Raw genomic sequence first — 15,796 nt, forward strand, 5'->3', positions numbered from 1 at the left:
AGATTTATGAATATTTCCTAAATGAATGGATGAAGCTCATCATCAAGGGAGTTAATAACCCAAAACCATCAGCCAGGCTTCTGGAAGCATGTGGAAGACCTGATATATCCCGTGTTGAGCTCTAAAAGGGAAAGTCACTCACTCATGTCCGACTCTTTATGACTGCATGGACTTAGCCCATCCAGACTCCTCTGTCTGTGGAATTTTCCAGACAAGAGTACTGGAGTGGGTTGCCATTCCCTTCTCTAAAGGATCTTCCCAACGCAGAGATTGAACTGGAGTTTCCTGCATTGCAGGTGGGATCTTGACCATCTCAGCCACCAGGGGAGCCCTCTCAAGCTCCAAGGACAAACACAAATCACGGTATTTCTGCTCTCTAGCTAAGGTTCAGGTTCAAGAGGAGGGCCCAGGACCACCCTCCTATCTGCACGGAAACAGAGGTCAGGGTGGCTGGAAAAGATCTGGGGCAGTCAGTCTGCTGACCTAGCTCTCCTGGACGGGGTCCAGCCCCTCCCCAGGGCCGGGCACTCGGCTGCCCCACCTCGGAGCCCCGGTCCTCATTCTGAGCCCTGCCCCAGCTGTGTTATCTGACCCTCCACCCAGGACAGCTGATGCCCTGTCTTTTGGTAGCCGGCAAAACTAGAAACTTGAAAACGCTTCTCAGGTTTTGTTTTTCTCTTTCTTTCCTAGTTTCTTTCTTTTTTTTTTTTTCTTCTGGGGCCATCAACCCTCACCCCATGCTTATCAAGGTCTGAGAAAAAGGGGATAATTGTGTTCTCTGGCCAGGTGGCCTCCATGCCAAAACAGAAAGCTACTGGGTTGTTTCCACACATGTAAATTTGGAGTCCTGGGGGCTTGCAGGATAGAGAGACACACCCCATGCCGCGGAGAGTAGAGAAACCTTTGCTTAAACAGGATGACAGAAATGTTCCCTGTGCGTAAACCAAGGCAGCGTGGTCTAGGCGGCACTTCCCCCCGAGAGGTAATTATCTGCGGTGGGTACAGGGGGTCTTTCCATGAGACCCGTGACCCACAGACAAAAGAAAACACAAATGAAGATGTACAATTTGATGAGTTATTGCAAAGTGAACACACACCCAGGTAACCACTTTCCAGGGCCAGAAACAAAAGCCAGCTTCTCAAAGCCCCCTCTGTGCTCCTTCCTAATCACCTCTCCCTCCTTCCTCACCCAAGGTCGTGACCGTCCTGATGACTTCTTCCTTGCTTTACTTTATCATATTTTCACCTAAACGCTATAGCTTAGCTTCTGTTTTGAGCTTTGTGTAATTCATATTGTATAGTATATGCCCACAGGCTTCCCAGGCTGTGCAAGTGGTAAAGAATCTGCCTGCCAATGCAGGAGACGTAAGAGAAGCGAGTTTGATCCCTGGGTTGGGAAGATTCCCTGGAGGAGGGCATGGCAACCACTCCAGTGTTCTTGCCCATGGACAGAGGAGCCTGGCAGGCTACCGTTCATAGGGGTCACAAACAGCTGGACACAACCGAGTGACTTAGCAGGCATGCACACACACCTGCCCTTTTGTGTCTGGATTTTTTTGCTGGGCATTATTTGTGGCATGAAGCTGTAGCCAGTTCATTTTCACTGCTGTGTACTACTCCATGTTATGACGGGACCTCATTTTATTTGTCTATTCTACTTTAATGGACACTTGGGTAGTTTCTGGCTTCTCATGCTTACGACTACTACATGTATAAAAAGAACATATATCCTCATTTCTATTGAGTCTATATCCCAAAGTAGAATAGCAGATTAGAGGATGTATCATGCCATGTAAGAAAATATAGCACAGCAGTTTTTCAAAGCAGTTATACTAATTCATACTCCTACCAGTATCTGAGGGTCCTAAGGGTTCTTTTTAAGTTTCAGTTAATAACCACAACCTTTTGCTGTAAATATATGGCAGGCTTGGAGTGTGGGTGTGGGAAGAGATCTAACTGACTCCCCAATCCCCCTCAAGTGGGCAATTCTGGCAGAGGCGACACAGGTTAGTTAAATCATCACGGAGCACTGGAATCACAAACCCTGAAGGAGAGGGATGGATCTGGGAAAGCATACAGTGGGGGAGATCTGATCTGGTCCCGGGGAACTCCACAGGAATTCTCAGAAATCATGCTTCACCCAAGACCCGAAGGTGAAGGTGCAATTAACCAGGTAAAGAAGGTTGGAGGCAGAGAGGGGCCCATGCCGGGCAGAGAGCACAGCATGTGCAAAGGCCCTGAGGTTGGAAGGGAGCAACGTGAGTCTAAGGAGCTGAGAAAACAAAGGCCCAGAGAGGTCCAGAAAGTCTCCTGAGGTGACGCAGCAAGTTAGCAGCAGAGCTGGGTCTAGAGCCCATTGCTAAGGGGTCCTTGGTGCCCATGAGTTTCTGTGAATGCAGCTGGTTCCAATAGAAGGTAGCGCCCCTCTCAAGAGCCAGGGGTGCCAGATGCAGGCATGCTAGAGTTCAAGTCTGAGCTCTGGCATCCCCTAACTGTGTGACCTTGGGCAGATCCCTTCTCCTCTCAGAGCCTCAGTTTCCTCATTTGTAAATAAGGAGAATGATATAAGGCCACAAACTTCAGGGCTGCTGTGAGCCAAAAAGGTCCATATAGTCAAAGCTATCATTTTTCCAGTAGTCATGTACGAATGTAAGAGTTGGACAAGAAAGAAGGCTGAGTGCCAAAGAACTGATGCTTTCAGACTGTGGTGCTGGAGAAGACTCTTGAGAGTCCCTTGGACACAGCAAAGAGATCAAACCAGTCAATTCTAAAGAAAATCAACCCTGAATATTCATCAGAAGGACTGATGCTGCAGCTGAAGCTCCGATACATTGGCCACATGATGCAAAGAAGCCGACTCATTGGAAAAGACCCTGATGCTGGGAAAGATGACAGGAGGAGAAGGGGGCGACCGAGAATGAGAGGGTTGGATGGCATCACCGACTCAACGGACATGAGTTTGAGCAAGTTCAGGGAGATGGTGAAGGACAGGGAAGCCTGATGTGCTGAAGTCCATGGGGTCACAAAGAGTGACACGACTGAGTGACTGAACAGCAACCGATGCTTGGAAAGAACCTTCCATAGAGTGGGTGTTAAACACAGACAAAAAGCATGAGCGTGTCTCTCACTTTCCCCAGGTCACCGGGGCTGGAGTTGCACAGGAGGAGCCGAGGTTGGTGAGTGGCTCCCGTGTGACCAACACCTCCTTAGGAGGCAGGAGCTCTGAGGACCCCCCTTCCAGGTCGTAGAAGAGAAAATCAAGGCTCAGAGAGGTGGAGTGATTTGCCCTCTGTCACACAGCAGGAAGTGGGATGGGAGAGCCAGGATCCAACCCTCCCTCACATGGAGGGATGGCAGCTGAATTACCTTCACAGCCTCTGCAGAGAAAGTTTTATCCCAGGAAATCAATAGAGTAAAGCAGGAAATCAGAGAGAACATTAATAATCTCAGGCAGCAAAATGAACTGCTTCTAAGCGGTCGTTCACACTGAAGCCATCCACGGAGCCTGTTACGAATGGTGTGGCTCAGAATGAAAAGGAACTCCTGTGGGGACATCCAGGGGGACGCTGAAGGCAGGCGGCACACAACCCGATTCTAGAGCAAAGGGCTGGCTCGTCTTCCGAGGGCATCCCCAACACCAGTTCTCTGTGGTTCAGACAGAACAGGCTCCGTGTCCCCCGTGTTGGGGAGACCTGGCTTTACAACAGAGGTCCAGCTGAGCCCACAGGCATGCCTGTTTGCTCTGTCCGGTGTTTCAAAATTGCCTGAATTGGGTGACCAACATTTACAAGCAGGTAGAGGTTGTGCATAACACCTTAAAGACCATTGAGAGATGTGGGGAGACAGCTGGGTGGGAGTGGGTGCTCCCTGTAGCTGGTCCCCCAGGTTTCTGGCTCATCACTGCCCCTCCTAGGGGACCTGCCTGCCCCCGGCAGCATCTGTCACCCCTCCCTGCGTCCTTTGAGTCATCACCAGCTTTTAGCTGGTGAGGCGATCCGTGAGATGTGGTTTGTTAGGGAATGATGGCTTTTGGCAACCAAAACTGGAGGGGAATTGACAGGCCCAAGACTCCCAGGGGCCAGTGGGGTGCCAAGGCTGAGTCATCTGGTCATGGGCGTCCCCCATCACCCTCAGTACTCAAAGAGCCCCTCCCTGGCCTATATTATCACATGTCAATAACATGTGATATCACATGTCAATCACGTGTCAACAACATCATAGAAGCAGTAGGAACAGCGTTTACTGTGTACACTGCATGCTGGGCTCAGCGCCAAGCACCTTGCATGATCAATATCATTTAATCTTCACCTCACAACAACCCTCTGAGGTGACAGCAGTAGAAAGGTCATTTTAGTGTGACCAGCATTTACTTCCTTTGCTCAGGTTAACTGGGTCCTGATTATCCTTTGGGGACCCATCCCGCTTCTGCTATTGGTCTTTGTGATTCGGGAAACCACAAGAGCTGATTCACACCCTCCCCACCCGAGGAGGGTCCAAGGTGGCCATATGACCTCAATCTGACTGAACAGTATAGTCATTTTCTCTGATTTCAGGAAACCTGGTGGGAGGAGGGCTTGGGGCTGACACTATGTAATCATAGAGTTACTGGTAGGCATTTGTGCAGAGATGAAGATAGTCAGAGCCCACTGGAGAAGGAAAGCCCACCACTGAGGAAAAGGAGTCAAGAGATTGGGACGGGGAAAAAAAGAGACACACTGGGAGGGAGGGAGAGAGAGAAAGTGAGGGAATGTCCTGTGACGCCATTAAACTCCTGGATCAAGCCAAACCTGAAGCTAGTTGCCAGTTACATGAACCTATACCGTCCTTATTTGCCTGAGAATAAAAGAGTGTCATGATATTTAAGTTGGACTTTCTGTCAGTTACAACCAGAAGGATCCAACGAATATAAATCCTATCATTATTTCCATTTTACGTATGAGTAGTAAGAGTCGGACACGACTGAGCGACTTCACTTTCACTTTTCCCTTTCATGCACTGGAGAAGGAAATGGCAACCCACTCTGGTGTTCTTGCCTGGAGAATCAACTGAAGTGACTCAGCAGCAGCAGCAGCAGTGGGAAGCCAGGGCTTCCCAGGTGGCACTAATGGTAAAGAACTCACCTTCCAATGCAGTAGACATAAGAGACCCAGGTTCAATCCCTGGGCCAGGAAGATCCCCTGGAGGAGGGCATGGCGACCCACTCCAGTATTCTTGCTTGGAGAATCCTATGGACAGAGGAGCCTGGTGGGCTACAGTCCAAGGGGTCACAGGATGCACACACGCAGTTAGAAGCTAAGGGGATTGAAATAAATTACCTGAGGTCACACTGTTGTGAATTGGCAGCACTTGGATTCGAGCAACTTTTGCCTTGAACCTGAAGCTGTTAGGTCAGAACTCTTGGTCTTTTATCCAGAGAAGGCAATGGCACCCCACTCCAGTACTCTTGCCTGGAAAATCCCATGGACGGAGGAGCCTGGTAGGCTGCAGTCCATGGGGTCGCTAAGAGTCGGACACGACGGAGCGACTTCACTTTCCCTTTTCACTTTCATGCATTGGAGAAGGAAATGGCAACCCACTCCAGTGTTCTTGCCTGGAGAATCCCAGGGAAGGGGGAGCCGCACAGAGTCGGACACGACTGAAGCGACTTAGCAGCAGCAGCAGGTCAGTCTTTTATAGGGCTGTCTCTCAATCTCTCTCTCTCTAGGGGCCAAGAGTTGGGAGTTTTAGAAGCATCCTATGTTTGGAGCTGCTGGTACACTCTGGTGATTTGGGGGAGGCCAGGAAGGGCTGAGGAGAGGCTGCATCAAAATGAAACATATAATTATTATTTAAATCAGTTCAGATACAGAAGGAGAAAAGTCAGAGCTTTCTGTGGCATTTCCCCCCCATGCCGTTTTTAATTCTATCTTATCAGAACACAGCTGGGATTTGTTTTTCAAAAGGAAAAACTCCTTTAATTAAAAAAAAAAAATTCTCTGATAAAAGTGAAAATAGCCCACAGGCCGTCAGGTGACAATGGAAGGGAGACAGGGCGTCTGAGCAACTTAAAGCAGATTAAAAAACTAATTTGTTGACTCTTTTTTGCCAAGCCTACCTCTCCCCTGGAAAGCTGTGTGTTTTGCATAATGAAGCTGAAATCCTGAAATCACTGAAGTCCGCCCAGCTCCCTCTTTGTAGGCATTTCAATGGGCTCCCACCTCACGTGGGGGTGCAGTTTCTTCTTATTGCTCTGGTCGGGGTTTAATAGAATCATTCACTCCCTGTACTTAAAATCTGTCCAAGGCCTCCCACTGCTGGAAGGATAAAGAGCAAAGCACTCGAGGGGCTGGCGAGGCCCTGAGGATTGTCCACTGGCTGTGTGCCAGCTCTTCCCTGGTCTGGAAATGTGTCCGTGTCTTTGATTCATGCCACTCTCCTCACCTCAGGGCCTTTGCACATGCTGCTTCTGCTATCTTCCCAGCCTTTTTCACCTGCTCAATCCTCTTCATCCTTCAGAGCCGGGCTGTTTTTTTCTCTCTCTCAAGGAATTCTTCATTTCAGAGGCCCTAAATTCTGGCAGTTACTTCAAGTTGTAATTATATGCAGGTTGGGGTCTTGTTTTTCTCCTCACTTTCGCCACAGGGTCTGGCATACAGTAGGTGCTCAATAAAAATCTGTTGATTAGATCAGTGGGTGAACCTTGATGAAAGGGAGTGCATGGTGCCAGCGTGCCATGGGTTCCTCAACACCTCAGGTCTTCCCTTTGCTGCGTGCAAAGCCCCAGTCCACATTCTCCCAGCGTGTTTTCACACTCTCCTTGCACACCCACTTTTGGGTGTGCATAGTTCTCTGAGGGTGAGACCATGTTGTATGGGGAAGAGAACATGGCCTCTAGGGTCAGATCTTAGTTCCAATCTTAGCCTCTCCAGACTTTAGAAAAAAAATTTTTTTTTAATTTATTTATTCAATTTTGGCTGCACTGGGTCTTCATTGCTATGCACAGGCTTTCTCTAGTCTCGGGGCATAGGCTTCTCCTTGCAGTGGCTTCTCCTCTTGTGAAGCATGGGCTTTAGAGTGCATGGACTCAGTAGCTGTGGCCCACGGGCTTAACTGCCCTGCAGCATGAGGAATCTTTCCAGACCAGGGACTGAACCCGTGTCCCCTGCATTGGCAGGTGGATTCCTATCCATTGGACCCCAGGGAAGTCCTCTCTAGACTTTTAACTTACTTATTTACTTTGTTTTCATCCTGCCAAAATCTATTGTTGTTGCTGTTCAGTTGCTCAGTCGTGTCTGACTCTTCGCCACCCCATAGCCTGCAGCACGCCAGGCTCCCCTCTCCTTCACTGTCTCCCGGAGTTTGCTCAGACTCATATCCATTAAGTCGGTGATGTCATACACAACATAAAATTTCCTACATTAACCACTTCTAAGTGTACAGTTCAGTGGTGTTAAGTACATTCACAGCGTCGTGCGACCATCACCAACATCCATCTCTAGAACAGTCATGTTCCCAAATGGAAACTCGATCCCATTGAACACCAACTCCCCATTTCTCCCCCCAACCCGCCCCCGGAGACCACCATTCTACTTCCTGTCTCTCTGAACCCGACTACTTTAAGAAAGTCAAAGTGGAACGATACAGTGTTTGTCCTGTTGCGTTGGGCTTATTTCACAGCGTGAACATCTTTGAGTTCATCCTTGTTGTAGTGTGTGTTAGAATTTTGCTCCTCTTTAAGGCTAAATAATCTCCCACGGCATGGATGGAGCACACTTTATCCCATGTCGGCGGACACTTGGGTTGCTTCCACTTGTCCGCCATTGTGAATAAAGATGCTGTGAACGTGCCTATACGCCTTACCTGAGAAAGAGGGTAAAAGAGCATTTTCCTTGGAGGGATGTTGTGAGGATCAATGAGTGAAAACACAAAAAGAGCAGGGCACATTTCCTGGCACATCAAGCGCCTGTGTTGATCAGGGGCCAGTGGGTAACAGACGGCTCACCCCAGTGGGGTGACCAAGGGCAGTTACGATGGCGGGCAGAGTGTAGAGAAGCCACGAGGGGTGGGAAGTGCAGCACCCAGGGCCTGGCCGCAGAGGAGGACCATGCCCGCCCCCAGACCAGAAGGGGTAGGGGAGGAGGGTTCCTCGATGCAGAGGACCCCGCCAGGGGCTGTTAGAAGACACCACCTCCATCACCTGCTGTGTTTTCCTCACTGAACTCATCACTATTTAAATTTAAGCTGTTCAGTTATTTATTTATGCATTTCTGTTCTGATTCCGATTCCTGGAAACACCCCCCAGGACAGCAGGGCCTCTGTCTGTTTGCTCAACACTTCATCTTCAGGACCTAGATAGACCAAGGTACATGGTTGATGCCCAGGAAATACTCAAGCCTGGTGCACCTAAGCACTCAATAAATATGTGTTGAATCAATGAATGTGGAATGATTCATTTGTTTTTTTCCACCGTGGTAGCCAAATAAAGAAAAAGAAGTGAAAATGTTAGTTGCTCAGTTGTGGCTGACTCTTTGACCCCATGGACTGTAGCCTATCAGGTTCCTCTGTCCATGGGATTCTCCAGGCAAGAATGCTGGAGTGGGTTGCCATGCTCTCTGGGTCAGGATCTTCCTGAGTCAGGGATCAAATCATGCAGATTCTTTACCATCTGAGCCATCAGGGAAGCCTGGTAGCCAAATAACTACTCTCCAAAGATATCCATGCCCTAATTCCTTGAACCTATGGTGATGTTACCCTACATAGCAAAAAGGGCTTTGCAGATACGAGTAAGTTAAAGATTTTGAGATGGGGAGATTATCTTGGATTATCTGAGGGGGCCCAGTGCCATCTAATAAGGTGGAGGCAGTGGTTTAGCTGCTAAGTCATGTCCGACTCTTGTGACCCCATGGACTGTAGCCTGCCAGGCTCCTCTGTCCATGGGATTTTCCAGGCAAGAACACTGGAGTGGATTGCCATTTCCTTCTCCAGGGGAACTTCCTGACCCAGGACTCGAACCCAGGTCTCCTGCATTGCAGGCAGATTCTTTATCGACTGAGCTATGAGAGAAGCCCATCTAATAAGGGAGGCAGGGAATTCAGAAGTCAGAGATGGAGATATGACCGTGGAGGCAGAGGTCAGAGCGACGTGGGGCTACCAGCCTCGGAATGTGGGCAGCCTCCAGGCCATAGAAAAGGCATGGAAATGTTCCTCCCCTTGAGAGTCCAGTAGGAACGGAGCCCTGCTGACCCATTCTAGACTTCTAATCTCTAGCAATGAGAATAAGTTCACACTGTTTTAAGTGCCTGTACTTGTGGTCACTTGTCACAGCAGCAGTAAGAGACGAATACGGCCACGTGTGAAGCAGCGTGGGATCTGAGGCCCCTGTCACAGGTCAGGGTGCAGAAGGCCCAGCTCCTGACCTCAGCTCTGTCACCAACCTGTGCCACCTCAGCCAAAGCCCCCTTTCACAATGCCCAGGGCTGACGGGCTGAGCTTACGTAGTAAATACTCATAACACCTCTGGGAGGAGGCGCTGTCACTATCATCGCCATATTACAGACGAGCAAACCGAGGCACGTGCCTTCCTTATGGTATTTCCTAAGTCCGTGGGGTCGCACAGAGTCGGACAAGACTGAGCAGCTTCACTTTCACTTTTCACTTTCATGCACTGGAGAAGGAAATGGCAACCCACTCCGGTGTTCTTGCCTGGAGAATCCCAGGGATGGGGGAGCCTGGTGGGCTGCCGTCTATGGGGTCACACAGTCGGACACGACTGAAGCGACTTAGCAGCAGCAGCAGCAAGGTGGTAAACTGAAGCTTCTGTCCTCAACCCAAGACTCAAGGAATGTGGGGCTCAGATAGTAATCGGGAAGCTGGGCTGGACTCCAGTCTAATCTGCCTCCAGAACCAGGGCCTCCTGCTTCCTCCCCAAACTGTAAGGTCCTCAAGGACAGGATTGGGGTCTTCCACTTCTGTATCTTCAAGGCCCGGGACAAAGTATGACTCTTAGAAGACTCGGAGCAAATGCTGAGCATCAGCAAATCCTGACATTCAATACAGAACAAATACGTGAATGAGAGATTGAACAAATCTCCCCTCAACCAAAGAGACGCTTCTCATGTCTGTGATCTAATTCATTCCTGCCTACCTAACCTCCAGGTGAGCCAACTCGAAGGTCAAGTATGTGCTTGCTTCCCAAGAATGGCAAGCATGCCTGCTAGCATTGGGGAGGCAAGACGACGTCGTGGTTAAAGGCATGGTCTCTGACATCTGGTGATCTGAGTGCAAATTCCAGCGATGCCTCTCCTGAGTTGTCAAATCATCTCTCTGAGCCTCACAGGTTATAACAGAAGTCATAACAGAAATATCTCAGAGAGTAGTTGTATGAAACCTCTGGCATGGTATCTGGTATCTGGTAAGCACTCCATAAGCATTAGCTGTTATTATTATTATTAACACTGCTGATGCTGGGATGAGCAGAGATCCAGGTAGGAATGGGGTATCCATGGTGAGAAGTACATGGTGCATCTCTGAATGAGTACCAGGGGTCCCACAGGAGCAGGAAATACAGAGCACTGGTAACTGCATCAGTTAGCTACAATCACAATAATGGTGTGTAACGAACAACCACAAAGCCCCAGTAATATAAGGATTTAATTAGTTGATCTGTTAGTGGCGAACTGGAGCATGGCTGAGCTAGACTCTTCACTGAGTTTTGGGCTAAGGGTAGTTCAACATGTGTTCATTCTGGGGCCAGGCTAGGGGGAGGAGGGCAGCTACCTTTGTGGAGCCCTTCTCCCAGCCATGGCAGAAACATGCAAGGCCCCTGGACATCTAAGCTTGGAAAGGACACTCTATCACTTCGGGCCAGAGGAAGACACAAGGCCAAACCGAAAGTGAAAGATGAGAAGCACAGACCCTGCCTGCCTCTTGAGTGGGAAGAACAGCCACATCTTATGGCTAAGAGCATGGATACAGGGATGGGGGAGGAATTGGGGCCAGGGATGTGTTTCCCCCAACAACCAAACACTAGGCAAACCTCAGAAAGGGTTCTCACACTGCCCCGGCCTGCTTGCCTCACCAGCTTCTGCAGCCCCTGCGACATCAACTCCTGGTCAAAATCTGGAAGACCCCAGCAGCAACATTGGCAGTCTGTGGGGATCCCCATCCTCACCTTCCCAACATCTGGACCTGCTCCAGGGAGCCATTAATCTCGGGCAATTTCTTTTCTCACTTGATTTGTTTATTTAAGGAAAACAAGTTGCTCTTAATTAGGAACACTGCTGTTGAAATGTTCAGTGCATTCTAGGCTGCCTATGTTCAGACCTTCTGCCTAAAATTATACCTGTGCTCTGAACATCTGCGAGTCTGTTCAGTGACTGGCCTAAGTACAGGCTTCTAGCGGGGGAGACATGGGTTGTCCTGGGGCCTGAGGGAGCTGGGGGGCAGAGGAAGACACAGCTTCAGAGCAAAGGCGCCTGAAAAAATGAACATCCGACACCCCAACACTCTGCTCAGAGCTGGCGCCACCGATCGCTGAATCAACACTCGGCAGGCACACACGCGAGCACAGTGCAGACGTGCAGAGCACACAGAAGAGCAGCGTTTAAAGGTTCAGAGATGTGTTCTGTCTGGACGCTCTCAGCAGTGTTTACAGCTGCCCCCCCGCCCAGCACCTTATCAGCCCTGCGGACACCGAGTCACACCTGCACAGACGCATGTGTTCAGAAACACACATATACACACGCGACACACACAGAAGTTGCTTTGCCCCACAGACAGGCAAGCACATGAAACACACATCATACACCCAGGGACATGTGAAAAGATACAAGGCCCCACTCTAGGTACACACATTCGGGAACTCACGCACACACAGGAGCCATGCACAAACGTCACACTGCAACATCCAGAAGCACATTCGGAGACACCTCACGTGCACACCGAGACGCACTCGAATGGACACAGCGACCAACAAGCCCAATAGCAACACTAAGAAACACATACATATACACAGAGACACAGCCAAGCGTACTGTGCTTCACAGGTGCACACACTCAGAAACACATGTGTACACACACAGATGACTAAGTTTACACTGCAAAGCACACAGGTGCACATCCATAGAAACACACACGTACACAGAGACACAGTCAAGTGCACCCTCTCTCACTCACCGACACACGTGTTCAGAACCCCACACGCACACATAGAGACACTCACAGAGGCTGCATCACAGCAAACAGGCACACAGAGGACGAGAAGCGTGCAGGGCTGTACACGCACATGCACACAGAGGCACAAAGACACCGTGAAAAGCATGGTGATAGACACAGCCATAAGCTTACACTCGTATCACTGCACACAGGTGCGCACGTGCACACACGCAGTGCTCACAGATGCCCACACAGACAACATGTACATGTGCCCTGGCCACCCCACACAGCCCCTCAAACAGAGACTGGCACACAGACCCTCGCGACACATGTGTGCACCTGACCACACACACACAACTGCTTAACACTCACAATTGCATACCCACACTCACACTGCCTCACTCAGGCACGTGCACACACACATATGCCTAAGTCCATGGACAGGCAATCTCATGAGTACACACTAATACTGACACTAGTCTCACATGTGCCCACACACGCTTCAGGGTTTTACGTAACTCTACTCACACGAGCACACGTACGCATACTACATGAGAACGTATGCACAGGCACATGTTCACACACAGGTGTCTGCACAGACACACACGTCCTATTCCGCCAGGAAAGCAAACTGTTCGTTTTCTGAATCCTGAAAGTCGAGCCCGTAGATAAGAGCTAACACACGGTGGAGCTGCTCCCACTCCAGGCCAGGCTGCATGCCTGTTAACTCACTCCGTGTTGGCCAAGATGAGGTCTGTCTTCCCCATGGAGGTTTTAGCATGGACCCAGGGCTTCCCTGGTGGCTCAGCCTGCAATGCGGGAGACCTGGGTTTGACCCCTAGGTTGGGAAGATCCTCTGGAGGAAGGCACGGCAACCCACTCCAGGATACTTGCCTGGAGAATCCCCATGGACAGAGAAGCCTGGAGGGCTACAGTCCAGGGGGTCACAAAGAGTCGGACACGAATGAGCGACTAAGCACAGCAGAGGGGTTACCTCGTACAGGGAGGGATGTAGATATCCCAAGCCTCGGAACCATCCAGAAAAAAATAAGACTGACTAATTGACAGCCTTCCTCCACAATCTCAGCCACCTGCCCACACACACACACGCAAGACACTTTCCCGGCATGGCTGTTCCTGCAGGGAACAGCAGCCTCGCCTGATCAGACAGCCTAAGCAGATGGAGGGCTGCCCAGACATACTGAACTTCTCTGCCCTGGATCCCTCCACAGCTGCAAAGTTGAAGCCATGGAGACAGCTTACCTCTACCTCCTGTTGTCATGGCGACGCAGCAGCTGGATGCATCCAGCGCTCCCAGACCGCCTGGGGCTCCCCACTAGGAGCTGCTGGTCCAGAAGTGCTTTTATGAGGAAGGAGAGGGTAGCGGGGTCGGGGCGGGGGAGGGAACTGCAGGTGTCAGATGATCCGAGAGAACAAGGGCCGGGTCCCCAGCCAAGGATTAGGCACCTGGTGCTCAGGGCCAGCCTCCCTGGGGACAACAGCACCCAGATGCCCGTGCGCAAGACTCAAAACAGACAGCCTTGCTGCTGCATTCGTGCAGCCCCAGTCTCACCAGGCGCACCAAGCACTTCCCACGCACCGCCTCAGTTATCAGCTCCTCATTGTACTGTGGAGGGACCGAGGTTCAGAAGGCGAAGTGATTGGTCAGACTCAGACGTGTCTCAGTCCCAGACCATTCACACACTGTGTTACACCACCTCCTGTGATTTGGAGGATTTCATCTCTGACAGTCACTCAGGGCTGTAAGAATGTCTGGACCTCTGAGGATACAGGAAATCTCTTCCTTTTTACAGAAGCAGCAACTGGAGCTCAGAGAGGTTGAGTGATTTGCCCAAACTCACATAGCAAATTGATGGCCGACTTGACGTTCAACCTCTTGACCCGAAGACGGGGTTTCCCCAGGACATTAAATACCAGCCTCTGACACCCTCGAAGCATTCCTGGGTCCTGGCAGCCTAGAGAAGTAGCTCGTAGCCTGCCTGGCCCCAGGTCAGAACCCCAAGCACTGGCGGGAGGTCCTCAGACTCCCACCTCATGCCTCAAGCACTGTCCAGGAACCACGCAGCAGTGTTGTTTCCTAGAGGCAGACACCAGGTCTGACCACAGGGCCAGGGGAATACATCTATTAGGTCAGGAACAGAAGCACCTCCACTGCCTGCCTCACGGACCAACTAGTTCATGGAGATGACGCCGGCCCTAGGCTGGAACCCTAGGAAGTGAAGCAAGACTTCATCTCGGGGGCTGTGACAACAGGGATGGCTCCAAAAATGACCCCTGGAGACCAGGTGGCCTCTTTGGAGCATGTTTTTCCTTAAGAGGAAAAAAACGATCTGGCCAGACTCATGAGCTACGTGCTGGGCTCTGCAGAGCCTCGAAGGGCCTGGGGTGTGACAGACCACCCACAGCCTCAGAGTTGAGGATGATAGTGCCAGGAGTCCCCATCCAAATGTCCATTCCAACCTCTTTTCTGCTGAAGTTTGCACCTCGCCAGGCTCCAATCTGAATGGTCTCATTGGGCAGCTCAGGAAACTTCTCCCAAATTTTTAGCTCATCTAAGGAGCTGCAAGGGATCGGAGCTGATCCCCACTGTTTCTAGCGTCTGCCAGCGAGGTGATTCGGCTCCGGCGATGACGCTTGGGGCTGCTGGAAGGGCTTGGATGGGGGCGATCTGTCTGGACGGGTCCCCCTGATTCCCTCTACACATACATACACACACACATATGCACGCACGCACCAGAATGGACATAAGCAAGACCGCAAAGCACTCTACACAGAATTCATCACCCAGGCAGTCCTGGCTTCTCCAGATGATGGGGAATCTCGTTTACCAGAGTATTACCCCCACAAGGACCCTGTAAAGTCAACTTGAAAATAGGTCCAGCTCCTTCTCCCTCAGAACTCTAACTGGCCAAGAAGGGGGTGATTCATGAGTCAAATGAAAGGGGCCCACTGCCTTCCCCCTGGCCCAGGTCAGCTGAGAAGCCCTGCACGTCCTATCTCAGGAACCCGAGGGGATGCTTGGAGGAAGGACTCAGGATAAGCCGGCACGTCCAACCCTCTGCGGGAGGAGAGAAAGTTTGTCATCCACCCAGAGCCGGCTGTCACCACTCGGGGTTCTTTACTCACCTGGCTCTGGACACTGAACCCCAGGCTCCAGGCAGCATCTGGAATCGGCAGCCCAGCTGGGGGACAGATATCCTTTGCAGCAGCTCTATGCCCTCTCCCTAAGGCCCCCCTGCTAGCAGGACCAGGCCCCTTAGCCCTTACCTGAGGGTCTCAGTCACTTGCAAACTCTGCCAACGGAGCCCAGCCAGCGCCCGGGGTCTCTCTCTCTGCGACTCCCGCGTCCGGCTTGGCGCACCCGCTCTGTGGGTGCCTTCCCAGCTGCCAGCTGCTGCAGTGGCATCCAGGAAAGGGAGACTGGATTTTCTTTCTCGCCGCCTAGTCTCCTCCCGGCGGCCCGGGGGGCTATTTCTCCGGGTCTGGTGCAAGGGGCATCCTCCGCGCCTCCAGCGGGAAAGTGGAAGAGTGTGCGTCCTGGATTGCAGCAGCGGCGACGGCGGTGGCCGGGGACGAGGAGGCGGTGGCGACGCCAGCCGGTGAGCCGGGGAGGCGGGCGGAGGCGAGAGGAAGTGCAAACCGGG

The 15,796-nt window shown here is 51.2% G+C and overlaps 1 protein-coding gene across 4 annotated transcripts in view; it reads right to left on the minus strand.

The window, feature by feature from the left end:
* Positions 1-15,775, minus strand: part of WSCD2 (WSC domain containing 2) — a 115,836-nt gene extending 100,061 nt beyond the window's left edge. For 2 of the 4 annotated variants that reach the window (XM_010828694.1, XM_010828689.1), the window contains exon 1: positions 13,395-15,775. The gene's annotated coding sequence lies outside the window, so the exon portion shown is untranslated. The remainder of the gene's footprint in view (positions 1-13,394) is intronic. The other 2 variants (XM_010828690.1, XM_010828691.1) reach the window with 2 other exon arrangements.
* Positions 15,776-15,796: the final 21 nt, after the last annotated feature.

This window comes from Bison bison, unplaced genomic scaffold, assembly GCF_000754665.1.
Source record: "Bison bison bison isolate TAMUID 2011002044 unplaced genomic scaffold, Bison_UMD1.0 scf7180017864495, whole genome shotgun sequence".
Taxonomy (NCBI): Eukaryota; Metazoa; Chordata; class Mammalia; order Artiodactyla; family Bovidae; genus Bison; species Bison bison.